The following is a 13,485-nucleotide window of genomic DNA, read 5'->3' as shown; positions in this document are numbered from 1 at the left end:
GAGGCAACTTACCAACTGACGTCAAGGAGAGATGAAGCAGTTTGGCTATGGGTCGATCTTAGTCCCACTCATGCTAGATTGGTTGCCAACATTGGAGTTACAGGACATGGATTTGGATTTTCCCAGACCACGTGAGACCAGGGCCACATGGTGGGCACACGTTATGCAGCGAGGAGGTGGCAGATGACCAGTGTCATGGGGGACACTATTTCGAGAGTGGCTAGAGTGCCAGACAATCATTGTTGAGGATTGGCCATATGCTACCATGGACTTCCGTGGAGATCTTGACATGTAGCTTCCCGCTGAAGAGCAGTGGGATGATGGTGGTAAGACACTTGATCACATTTTTTTTGTATTTTATTTTTTATGATGTGTTTTAGATTTTTTCATGTATATTTCCTAATGACGAACTCTATGGTGTTGCAAATGTGGAACCAGTGAGACCGGTTGGGCTGGATACAGAGGCATGGAGGGATGCACAGGGCATTGCAGCACTAGCCTTGGCACCCCCAGCTGATGATCCGGTGGAGACAGTGGCCCGAAATCTTGAGGGCCTGACGGCAGGGATCCCAGATTACATGGGGATCGAGGAGGTCCCCATAGCGTTCCAGATCCACACAGTAGGAGTGGTACCCCGGGTGCACCACCTGTTGAGGTGGGTGGCACGAGCGGTGGTGTGCTATAGCGAGCATCACCCACCACAGTAGACACCTAGGTTCTATTTCCCGCTGATGATTTTTTGAGAGACATGTGTCTCGGATGTATGGAGAACACAGACTTTATTTGGACATATACACTTATTTTTTGAGTGCTTTGGTGTGCCACACGATATATATATACATATTCCTATGGTTTATTATTGTGTTTTACATGCTTCTTGCTCATTGTTTTGATTACATGTTACGCAAATGTCTGTCTAATACATGGTTTTCCAATGCATCAGTTAACATGTTTAATCTTCGTGGAATATGCTGATATTTGATAAAATAAAAATTCCTTTCTAAAAATTTAACATGTAAATACAACCTTGAAATCCGATGGTCTCTGACGAAATATCGCCCACTGAGTTGGTGGACGACAAGCTAAGAATCCAGGTTCACAACCAATGTACGAATACGGAGATTGATCGCCTCGGTCAGTAACTCAATAATAGCACTATATTCAGCGACATTGTTCGTGGTACAACCTAGATAAACACCTTGAAGGTCTACCAACTCACCGTGAGGATCGTAGATCACCCATGCCACAGAAGACAGGTTGTGGGTACTACAGCAGGCACCATCAGCAAAACCAACGTAAGGTGCACCAGACATCTTCACAAGAGGCAAAAGACACAATAAGCGGCAATACGCCTACACACCAAGCCAAAACATGAAAACACATACACACACCTACTAAAAACACACGTATGCACAAATTAAAGTGTATGAAGTTCACGCATAATATTTTTTCAAGTAAATCCCATTTCGGGGCTTATCGAGAGAATTCCCTTCATAATCAATTAGCTCATAGGCCCCTTTTTGCAAAACTCGCTTTACAATATAAGGCCAGTGCCACATGGGCTCGAATTTGTCTACCCCCAGCTTATCATTTGCTTGATCGTAGAGAAGGACTAAATCTCCTTGAACAAAAGAACGAGGATGGACAGTATGATCGAAGTGAGTTTTCACTCTCTTCTTCTGTGCTTCAATAGCTAGAGAGGCTAGTTGATGGGTCTCGTCTAGCCGTTCTAGGTAAAGAAGGCATTCTTCTATCGGAGTTGTGTTGGAGTAATTCGATAGCTAATTTCAAAGAAGGGATCTCGCACTCGATGGGAAGGGTAGCCTCCAGTCCGTAAACTAATTGGAACTGAGTGAAACTAGTGGCATCCTTTACAGAAGTTCGGTAGGCCCATAAGGAAGAGAACAACATCAAGTGCCAGTTAGACTTGTGCATGCCAATAGTGCATTGAAGCATCGTAACTAGAACCTTGTTGATGGCTTCTACTTGACCATTGGCCTGAGGATAGTATGGTGTTGAGCTATCATACCATAGGCCTAGCTGGGTTGTTAGCTCAATCATCATACGTGTTGTTGGGAAAAGTATCCAATACGGAATGACCCTATCCCACTCTAAGGGTGATAGTACCTCAGCAACAACTGAATGTAAAGCTATTCAAGATTACTTCTTTATGGGATGAGAGAGAGAAGAGAAGGATGATCTACTAACCATTATCTTGCGCTAATAGTCGATCCAATCCTCACTCCTTGCTGCTTGCTCCTAGCTCCTTGCTCTTTCACCGGCCCAGCTACACAAAGATCCTGTAAAAGCAAAAGAAAAGGAAACTACAAGAAGCATACATCCATAACTGATTTAAGGATTAGAATAAATCAGATATACAAGCATCAATACGCCACAAAGATACATGCATATAGAAGAACCTCAAATACTTTATTAATGGAAGAAGTAAAGTTCTGAGAGAGTTACAACCATAATAGGCCCAATCCAGCAACACCTCCCAACAGAAAGAAATCTCCTCTTCACCTCCTTCAAGCAATCACCCAATAGTTCTATACACAAACCAACAGCACTTCCTTGCACAAAATTCCAGCCTCCATAGACCTCATGAGAGAGCTCTAAATATAGGAGATTTGGAGAAAGGATGAGTCAGCTTGAGGCTGGCATGAAGCTGACTAGTGTCGTCTCCCACTTTAGTTATACTTCAGTTCTTGAGTCCACTTGGAGTTTCTTGCTTCCACTTGGAGATCTAGATCCTCTTACTCATCACAAGGCAAATTCCCTGATCCAAGTGTCAGTTTGGAAGCTTCCTGGGCATTTGACACCTTGCAGAATGACTGTGCCACTTGGCCAATCTCGCCCAGCGCAGGTAGCCTTCATTAGTTTTGACATTCAGCGCAGGTACAGAGTGGAGCAGTTGACATTCAGCGCAGATGCTCAGTGGAGCAGTTGACATGATCCAGAAACAACTTGTTTTTTAGTGTTTTCAGGTGGAGAACTGATTTTCAGTGCTGTGGTTTGCTGACCTTGTTCCTCTAGGGGTAGGAACAACATGTTTAGGGACTTTGGATCCCTTAGATTATTGACATTTCATGCTTCATGCTGTTAGGCACAAAAATGTCTATAACAGTTGCCCCCTAAAGTATGAGGTCGTTTATCGGGTGAAATGCTTTATCAGGAGGATCCGAAGTTCATTCAATCGCTGAGAGGTGCCCTGTAATAAAATACAATACAATACATTATTTTTTTCATTCTGCTTTCATGATCTAGCTGAGGCGGGCATTCCCATGTTCAGCTTTATAAATTCATTTTGGTACATAGAACAGACGATCGTCTGATGGTAGACTGATAATTCTCTGCTGAAATTATCATCCTTTGAGTAGGATGATCATCTGTTGCAATGATGTACATAACAAATGTCTTTATATCCTGAATATATATCACAGCCCGGATGGATGAAACTAGATCCGGGGTCTTCAAACTCGTTCGATCTTCACTCTAAGTACAAGTCGATCCATGTGAGAATTACGCTGAAGTCGAACATGGAAAGACATCGCTTGATTACCGGTCAATAATGTAAACCGTTAACAAGCGCGAGAGGAATCACCATGTTGTGGGGAAAAGTATCCGATGCGGATGACCCTATCCCTACTCTAAAGGTGACAGTCTTTAGCAACAACTGAAAGTAAAGCTTTGATGTTTTCCTTTATGAAAGTACAGAGAGAAGGAAGAAAAGATTAACCAACCTGGTGTCTTTCGCTTAGTCGATCTTTATCCTCTCTCTTTGTCTCTTGTCCCAGCTCCTTGCTCTCTTTGCCAGTCCAGCTACACACAGATCCTGCACAAAACAAGAGAGGAAACTACAAGATACAAGTACTCATAACTGATGCATGGATTAGAGTGAATCAAATATACATGTAAATACAATACATCAATGCAATACAAGTATATAGGAGAACATGCAAAACTTTATTGATAGAAGTAACAGGGTTCTGAGAAGGTTACAACCATTGATGGCTCCAATCCAGCAGCACCTCCCCAGCAGCAAGAACTCTCCTCTTCACCTCTAGTAAAACAATCACCCAATAGCTCTAACTGTAAACCAACAGCACCTCCTTGCTTTACACAAAATTCCAGCCCCCTTAGACCTCATAGAAGAGCTCTATATATAGGAGAGAAGAAGAGAGGATGAGTCAGCTTGAGACTGACATGAAGCTGCCTTGTGTCCTCTCCCTCTTCAGTTAATCTTCAGTTCTTGAGTCCACTTGGAGATCCTTGCTTACACATGGTGATCAAGTACCTCTTACTCATCACAGGGCGAATCTCATGAACCAAGTGTCAGTTTGGAAGCTTCCTGGGCAGTTGACACCTTGCAGAATGACTGTGGCACTTGGCCAATCTCGCCCAGCGCAGGTAGCCTTCATTAGATTTGACTTCCAGCGCAGGTACAAGGAGGAGCAGTTGCATTCCAGCGCAGATGCTCAGTGGAGCAGCTGACATGATCCAAAATTAGCCTGTTTTGAAGTGTTTTCAGGTGGAGAACTGATTGGAAGTGCTGTTGTTTGATGACCTTGTTCTTTTAGGGGTAAGAACAACATGTTTAGGGACTGAGGATCCCTGTAATTATTGACATTTCATGCTCCATGTCGCGAGGCACAAAAATGTCTATAACAGTTGCCCCCTAAAGTATGAGGCCGTTTATCGGGTGAAATGCTTTATTTAGAGGGTCTGAAGTTCATTCCAGTGCTGAGAAGGCGCCCTGTAATACAATACAATACAATACATTATTTTTCATTCTGTTTTCATGATCTAGCTGAGGCGGGCATTCCCATGCTCAGCTTTTATAAATACATTTTGGTACATATGACAGACGATCGTCTGAAGGTAGACTGATAATTTTCTGCTGAAATTATCATCCTTTGAGTAGGATGATCATCTGTTGCAATGATGTACATGGCAAATGCTTTTATATTTCCTGAATATATATCGCAGCCCGGATGGATGAAACTAGATCCGGGGTCTTCAAACTCGTTCGATCTTCACTCTAAGTACAAGTCGATCCATGTGAGAATTTTGCTGAAGTCGAACATGGAAAGACATCGCTTGATTACCGGTCAATAATGAAAACCGTTAACAAGCGCGAGAGGAATCACCAATAATGACGATGACCCTCAAGGTACTGCAGTACAATTCACGTGGCGTGAATAAAGGACTTGGCGTCGAACGCCACGCAAAATCTTCTGGTCGAAGGTCATTGATGTATACCTGTCGCCGGAAGTGAGAAACTTGCCATTGAGGCATGCAAGCTTCAAAGTACTGATGGGGGTGTTCCTAGATCAACTTCTTGGATAATGAGCTGAAGTCGACAAGAAGCGATCCGTCAAAGGAGGGCCTTAATGAATCCCACATCAATGACACGGAACGGAGCTAATGACTTTAGTGGAGGTGAAAACAAACTGTGACATATGATTCAGGGTGGCGATCATGAATGGATGAAGGATAATGTATGGCAGTGGATGGGACACGGTTGACACTTTCAGAATGACCCCTCTTGAACATATAACGACACTGATGCGATGGATCGGTAGCATTACCCCAAATGTGGATGGTTTGGCGAGGACCATGGCGATGAGACCGGTGAATGAAACAACCCAACCCGATGTGGTACGGAGGAAAAGTGTCATGTTCAAGAGTGACTTGCTACCATTAAACTTTGATGTTCTCCCAATTTTTCCCCAGTCATTTCTGACCAGTACCTCTTTATTTTTGTCAAGCTTGAGGAGGATAACATATGCTTGTTCTATAACCTGCCCTTCGGGCAAGCCCATTGCTATGATTTAACGAGCCTAGCGATAGGGAAACTCGTTCTCGTCTAAAGACAAGTTTTTCGCTATTTAATCAGTTTAACGAGTCTAACGACAAAGAAAACTCGGTCCTTTTCATTTTTAGAGAGTCTGAAAAGGTACAGAAAGTCAACTCCATGATTCCTTTTTCGTCATCTAATCCCTTAAGTCCAAAAAAGTATAAAACAATACAGAAGGGATGGCTATTCGGTACTTTTACGAGCTGAATAAGACAAGCGCTCGATCTTTTTGTGTAATAATCCCTCAGGTCCAAAAAGATTAAAATTTAGAGGAGGGATAGCGTTCCGGTCATTTAACGAGCTGGAAGGCCAAAACTCAGCAAACTTTTCATATTTTACGAGTCAGTGAAAAGAGCTCAAAGAAGACTCGTCTTTTGAGGAACGAGTGATAAACAGGGATAGCAGCAGATTCCAGGTACAGGTTGGAATTTTCCAATCATGGCAGTGTCACAAGGATGGCTAGGTGAAATCACTCTTTGCAGATGTTCCTCAAAATAGGTAAACACACATATGGAGATGAACGATTGGCCAAATGGACAGATGGAGGTGACGGTGCACAAAACACGACCAAGGCTTTAATATGGCTATCAAAGGTTACATCTACCACGGTTATTTACCGGTTCATTTTTTCTGGATGAGCTTGAACTCTAGGGGAAGATTGCTCACAACTTATGTTTATTTTTTAACGAGCATGAACTATGTGCTAAAACTGCTCGGATCTTGCGTTTATTTTTTAACGAGCATGAACTATGTGCTAAAACTGCTCGATAATGCTAATCATGCCCCCAGCATAACAATGCAATCGAGGTGCATGTCCCCCAAGCTTCATTGCATTCAACTTTGTCGATTGGAATGAAGGTTTACCATTGAGATCTGGAAAGGGGATTGTTTCATTTTTTAATGAGGTTGACATAGTAAAAGAACTATCCTCATGGTTTTTCATTTTTTAACGAGGTTGACCTGAGATAGGAACTATCCTCGAGCTTTCAGATCCGCTAGAAACAGAAGGTCTCATATTCCATTGTGGTCATTTCCGCCATATTGTTTGAAGGCGGTAATGCGGAAGTACCCATTAAAGTAGGGTCTTTTAGGAGAATGACTCCGATATTTTGGAGAGAGTGATTCCTTCCCTGGATCATAGGAGTGCTTCCCGTAGTAAATGGTGGCACAACTTTTGTCGAAGTTGTCGTCGAACTGCTTGGTTGATCATTTCCTTTACTGTTCGATGACTGCGGATGCCCGCAGTTTTTGCACTTTGTCGAAATCAAAGCATCATTTTGCTGTTCAGAGGTCGACACCATTAGTACCTGGCACCGGGAAGTATCTCCACTATCAACCAGATTTTGGCTTGGATTGGGAAATGGATCAGTTAATACAGCTGGGGTTTGTGAATTCTTTAAGAATCTTTTAAACTCGGCTTTATATGGACAATTTGCTGTCCAATGATCCTCATCGCATATATGACATGGACTCGTTGGTTTCCCTTTCCTAGGAGGGCTTGAAGAAGTTTTTTGAGGAGATGATTCACCCTGTTTCTTCTTCTTCCCTTCGTTTTGATTTTTCTTGCTTCCTGGTTGATTGGAGTTTTTGCCCTTATCTGTCGATACGGCATTTACCTCCGAAGCAAGAATCTCTTGATTTGCTTTTTGATTCGAAGTCTTACGGGCTTTCTTATTCGAATCCCTTGTCGATTTAGCGTTTGCAGTTCCAATCACGCCATCACCGGCATGAGAGTCACTATTCGATCCGGGAGGAGGAGGGATTGAAAATTCTGGTCTGGGGGCGTCAGGTATCTTATCATAGAGCGTGCCCGACTGAGTATATACTAAGTCCAAATATTGAGCACGAGCAATAACCTGCTCCTCTGTTACGACGCCTCCCTTGGCCACATCTTCTGTTATTGCAGGCAGAAGCGACTTTATAAACCACTCAGCTAATAGCTGATCTGGAACATAGGTTTTTACCATTCTGCGACGACGACGCCACTCATGTATATGATCTGATATATGTGTGGCTGTTGTCTGCTTGAAATTGGTCAATATCTCTGTTCCAGTTTCGTACCTTATAGGTAACTGAAAGTGCGTTAAGAAAGTCGTGGCTAGGGAACTAAAGTTGTCGAAAGAGGCTCTAGGTAATTCAATATACCATTTGGCCGCCGGACCAGTCAATGTCCTCTGGAAAAGACGAAGCCTTATCGAATCATCATTCAAGGTATTCGACGAACACCACAGATGGAATGTCATCACATGATTCGACGGGTCTTCGCCCGGATTTCCATTGAATTTAGGAATGTCCGAAGGAAGCTTGTGAGGAATCGCTGGCCACCAATGGGCATAGGCGATTGGATCATTCGTCAATCGATGTAAATCTGGTAATTCTAAGGTCGCCACGAATGGCAACTGCTGATTCAGGTTTGGCGAGGCGTAACCAGGATATGATGGAATCGCCTGAGCAGTAGGTCTTTGCACACCAGTATAATGCAACTGATGTTGATATGACTGATATGGTTGGTGGGCTTGGCCACTGTAAAGTGGTTGGTTTAACCCATTCTGAATATAGGGTTGCCCACTATTTGCAAAGATCTGTTGCTCAGACCCCTGGTACACCTGTTGAAACTGAGGTTGTTGGTATTGCACCATCCATGGTTGTGAAGCCATGTTTTGTTGTGCGACACTAACCGACGGACCAAGATGCGGGGTTATGGTTCTCGTTTGTATCTGTGTCGTCCCGGCAGTTGGCGATTGTGGTTGTGTTGCAGGGTCAATAGGCTGTTGCATTACAACTTGGGGTTGACATACAACAGGCATCGATTGAACTTGCGACACGGTTACAATTGCTGGCGTCGTCGGGATACTAGACATAGGTACACATTGTTGCATGGAATATACAACTCTTGGTTGTTGGGGTAACATAGGTACCCAACCACTCGTCGTTACTTCAGTCAAACCTGAATGTGGTTGAAAACTGCCGTATGGGTATCCCCCGGAAGGGGAAGTGAAAGGGCATATTGCCCCCCATACGGTAACAATCCGGAGCTCAAGGGTATAGATGGCCTTTGAGGACTGGATGGCCCAAACTGATTCCCAAAGGGATCAATTTGTCTAGTTTCAACATAAGAATTACCGGGTATTATACCGGAAGAACAAACTGGAACAGACCAAGTTGTCATAATAGTCCCTGGGTGGACTCCTTCTAGTTGATGAGAACTAGTTGGGACAGATGGTATGCTGGCAAACATCGTTGGAGTGGCAGCAGGAGCTTCTGCTATCGCTGTGTCATTTGGCACAGTCCTAGATGTCGACGGTTGTTCAGACATTTTAAGTCTATCCAATAAACTTCCTAACGATTCTTCAGGAACTTCCTGTGGCGATGGACAAACTTTTGATGCAGAAGGAAAAAGAGGGGTACCTACTCCAAAATGAATTGGAGTATTTGCTTGCTGGTCCTCTACGATTTCCTCTATTGCAATCAGACCAGGAGGAAGAGGAAGACCGTCAGGTCCGTAAAAGATTTCTGGTGCCGAAGAAGGGGTTGCTTCGACAGCGACAGTCGTTTGAACAACAAGACTCTGTGGACCGGTTTCAGATGGAACTGGTTCAGTTATGCAAGTACTTGTCTTCAGACTAGGATTAGTACCACTGTCCTTCTGTTGCTGTTGAACTTCTTCAATAGAGGCAGGGATTCCAGAAATATTGGGAGTGACCAGAATCTCAGATGTTGTTGGAACTTCCGTTCTAACTTTAAAAGGAGATTTTGACCTGGTCAAGCGAGTTCGCTTCGTCCATACTACTCTCGGTTCCGGAGACAAAGGCGGTTGACTCGCAAGCCTCCCTGAACGACGGGGTTTTAATTGACTTTCCTCCACGGTTGCGGATTACTTGACCAACTAAAATACAAAAAGGGGAATTATGTTTCCGTATTGAATGAATTTTATTAGACGCTTTTAGACACAACTTTGCTTTTTCATGTTTTAAGAGTCGAGAAAAAGCCAAAGATGACTCTAGTCGCCTTCGATGTATTAACGAGCCCGAAGTGACAAATGCTCGGCTGGACCTTTTCAGTTATAGAGTTTGAAAAGGGCCAAAAGAAACTGCTCTGGAGATCTAGGCAGAGGGTGTGCCAAACCTTTCGCGAAACCACAGAATACGTTTTACGGTACGGGTGGTCGATCTTTGTGAATGCTGTGTTCACTGCATCGCGATCAGTAGGGCGGTCGACACGGCTTCCTAAGGATAAAGGATAAAAGCCTATAGGGGTCTCCCAATATACGCGACGGTACGCGGGAGCTCAAGTCCGTATTAGTGCCACCGACTCTCAGGAGGAATCACCCACCTTCGTAGAGATCGACAGTCACTACGTTTAACGACGCCGGAACACGTCTCTACCTAGACCTCTACTGTGAGCGTTATGTTACAATGCGTTTTTAGATTCATTCAATATATTTTAAGTTGATCTTGTTTATCAGTTTGTCTTTCAGGATCACCACGAGATGTATTGGTACGAATTCCTAACTGCAGCTAAAATGATAAGCAAGCTTTCACAATCTTTTTAGCTTTGAAAATCCTAACTACTGAGGGGAGAGAAAAACAATATCTTTCCACACAGAGCACAAAGCACAAACTAATGCACTTTCTCCTAGATCAGACACACAAACTTATCAAAAATGCAAATGCAAGATGCATGTATTTCTTTTCTTTTCCTTTAATGTTGATGTAGACAAAAGGAAAACTGTTGTATGACTTTCGAATTCAATTTGAAGCGTAAACAAACAAGCTTTGTCTAAATGAAAAGACGCTTTACAAGTACTTGTTTCAACACTCAAAATATATGAATTCAAACCATAAAGTGAAAAACAAACAAACTCAAACAGCCATGAACAGTAATAAAACTAGCTCTTAAGATCACAAAGACACTTTTACAGTTCAGGATCTAAGAGGTCACAACTATACTGGTTCGTTTTTCACAATGGGAAACTGTAACTGAAACAAGAAATACTGAAAGAACATTCACAGTTTCATCACACAACTGAGGCGGAATAATGTCAAGGAGAAGTGGTCTACAGCAAGTACAATGACCAGCAAGCAATCAGCTAAAAATCAGTGAAAACAGGGCCAAGACACAAAGGGAAAGCTGAGCAAGACAATGGCTAACTGGACCAGCGCAGGTTCTAGTCTGCCAATTTGACTCTCAGCGCAGTTCCCGAAGGGAGCACCTACGCTGTAATGCAGACTGCCTGTGGACAGCCTGCACTGACACACGAGAGTTGCGTCTGCAAAGAATTCCGGGTCATAAAAAGCTCAAAAATGCATTGTTTTTGCTGAAATAAAAAGCTATAGGTCAAGTACAGGCTAAGGGATGATCAAGAGGATGAAGATCTATCACAAAGAGTAAAGAGTCTTTTGTAGATTAGCTCTTTAAATCTTGAATTTGCTCAGCAAATGAGCAAGAGTAGCAGTCCCTCTACTTCGCTTTTGATATAGTCAAAAGCTTTTCGATTTGGTACTCTTTTCTTCAAGAAATGAATAGCAAAATACTACAAACACCAACAAGATACTAGGCTCCCCAGCGGAGTCGCCAGTTTGTTGTGGGGAAAAGTATCCGATGCAGATGACCCTATCCCTACTCTAAAGGTGACAGTCTTTAGCAACAACTGAAAGTAAAGTTTTGATGTTTTCCTTTATGAAAGTACAGAGAGAAGGAAGAAAAGATTAACCAACCTGGTGTCTTTCGCTTAGTTGATCTTTATCCTCTCTCTTTGTCTCTTGTCCCAGCTCCTTGCTCTCTTTGCCAGTCCAACTACACACAGATCCTACACAAAACAAGAGAGGAAACTACAAGATACAAGTACTCATAACTGATGCATGGATTAGAGTGAATCAAATATACATGTAAATACAATACATCAATGCAATACAAGTATATAGGAGAACATGCAAAACTTTATTGATAGAAGTAACAGGGTTCTGAGAAGGTTACAACCATTGATGGCTCCAATCCAGCAGCACCTCCCCAGCAGCAAGAACTCTCCTCTTCACCTCTAGTAAAACAATCACCCAACAGCTCTAACTGTAAACCAACAGCACCTCCTTGCTTCACACAAAATTCCAGCCCCCTTAGACCTCATAGAAGAGCTCTATATATAGGAGAGAAGAAGAGAGGATGAGTCAGCTTGAGACTGACATGAAGCTGCCTTGTGTCCTCTCCCTCTTCAGTTAATCTTCAGTTCTTGAGTCCACTTGGAGATCCTTGCTTACACATGGTGATCAAGTACCTCTTACTCATCACAGGGCGAATCTCATGAACCAAGTGTCAGTTTGGAAGCTTCCTGGGCAGTTGACACCTTGCAGAATGACTGTGCCACTTGGCCAATCTCGCCCAGCGCAGGTAGCCTTCATTAGATTTGACTTCCAGCGCAGGTACAAGGAGGAGCAGTTGCATTCCAGCGCAGATGCTCAGTGGAGCAGCTGACATGATCCAAAATTAGCCTGTTTTGAAGTGTTTTCAGGTGGAGAACTGATTGGAAGTGCTGTTGTTTGATGACCTTGTTCTTTTAGGGGTAAGAACAACATGTTTAGGGACTAAGGATCCCTATAATTATTGACATTTCATGCTCCATGTCGCGAGGCACAAAAATGTCTATAACACACCAATAATGATAATGACCCTCAAGGTACTGCAGTACAATTCACGTGGTGTGAATAAAGGACTTGGCGTCGAACACCACGCAAAATCTTCTGGTCGAAGGTCATTGATGTATACCTGTTGCCGGAAGTGAGAAACTTGCCATTGAGGCATGCAAGCTTCAAAGTACTGGGGGGTTTGTTCCTAGATCAACTTCTTGGATAATGAGCTGAAGTCGACAAGAAGCGATCCGTCAAAGGAGGGCCTTAATGAATCCCACATCAGTGACATGGAACGGAGCTAATGATTTTAGTGGAGGTGGAAACAATCTGTGAAATATGATTCAGGGTGGCGATCATGGGTGGATGAAAGATAATGTATGGCAGTGGATGGGACACGGTTGACTCTTTCTGAACAACATCTCTTGAACATATAACGACACTGATGTGATGGATCGGTAGCATTACCCCAAATGTGGATGGTTTGGCGAGGACCATGGTGATGAGACCGGTGAATGAAACAACCCAACCCGATGTGATACGGAGGACAAAGTGTCATGTTCAAGAGCGACTTGCTACCATTAAAGTTTTGAGGTTCTCCCAATTTTTCCCCTGTCATTTCTGACCAGTACCTCTTTATTTTTGTCAAGCTTGAGGAGGATAACATATGCTTGTTCTATAACCTGCCCTTCGGGCAAGCCCATCGCTATGTTTTAACGAGCTTAGGGATAGGGAAACTCGTTCTCGTCTAAAGACAAGTTTGTCGCTATTTAATCATTTTAACGAGTCTAACGACAAGGAAAACTCGGTCCTTTTCATTTTTAGAGAGTCTGAAAAGGTACAGAAAGTTAACTCCAAAATTCCTTTTTCGTCATCTAATCCCTTAAGTCCGAAAAGGTATAAAACAATACAGAAGGGATGATTTTTCGATAATTTTAACGAGCCGAATAAAACAAGCGCTCGACCTTTTTGTGTAATAATCCCTCAGGTCCAAAAAGATTAAAA

This window comes from Pinus tabuliformis, chromosome 7, assembly GCF_031772625.1.
Source record: "Pinus tabuliformis cultivar Carrire ecotype Pingquan chromosome 7, CPIR1, whole genome shotgun sequence".
NCBI lineage: Eukaryota > Viridiplantae > Streptophyta > Pinopsida > Pinales > Pinaceae > Pinus > Pinus tabuliformis.
Note: the sequence above shows the minus strand (reverse complement) of the source record.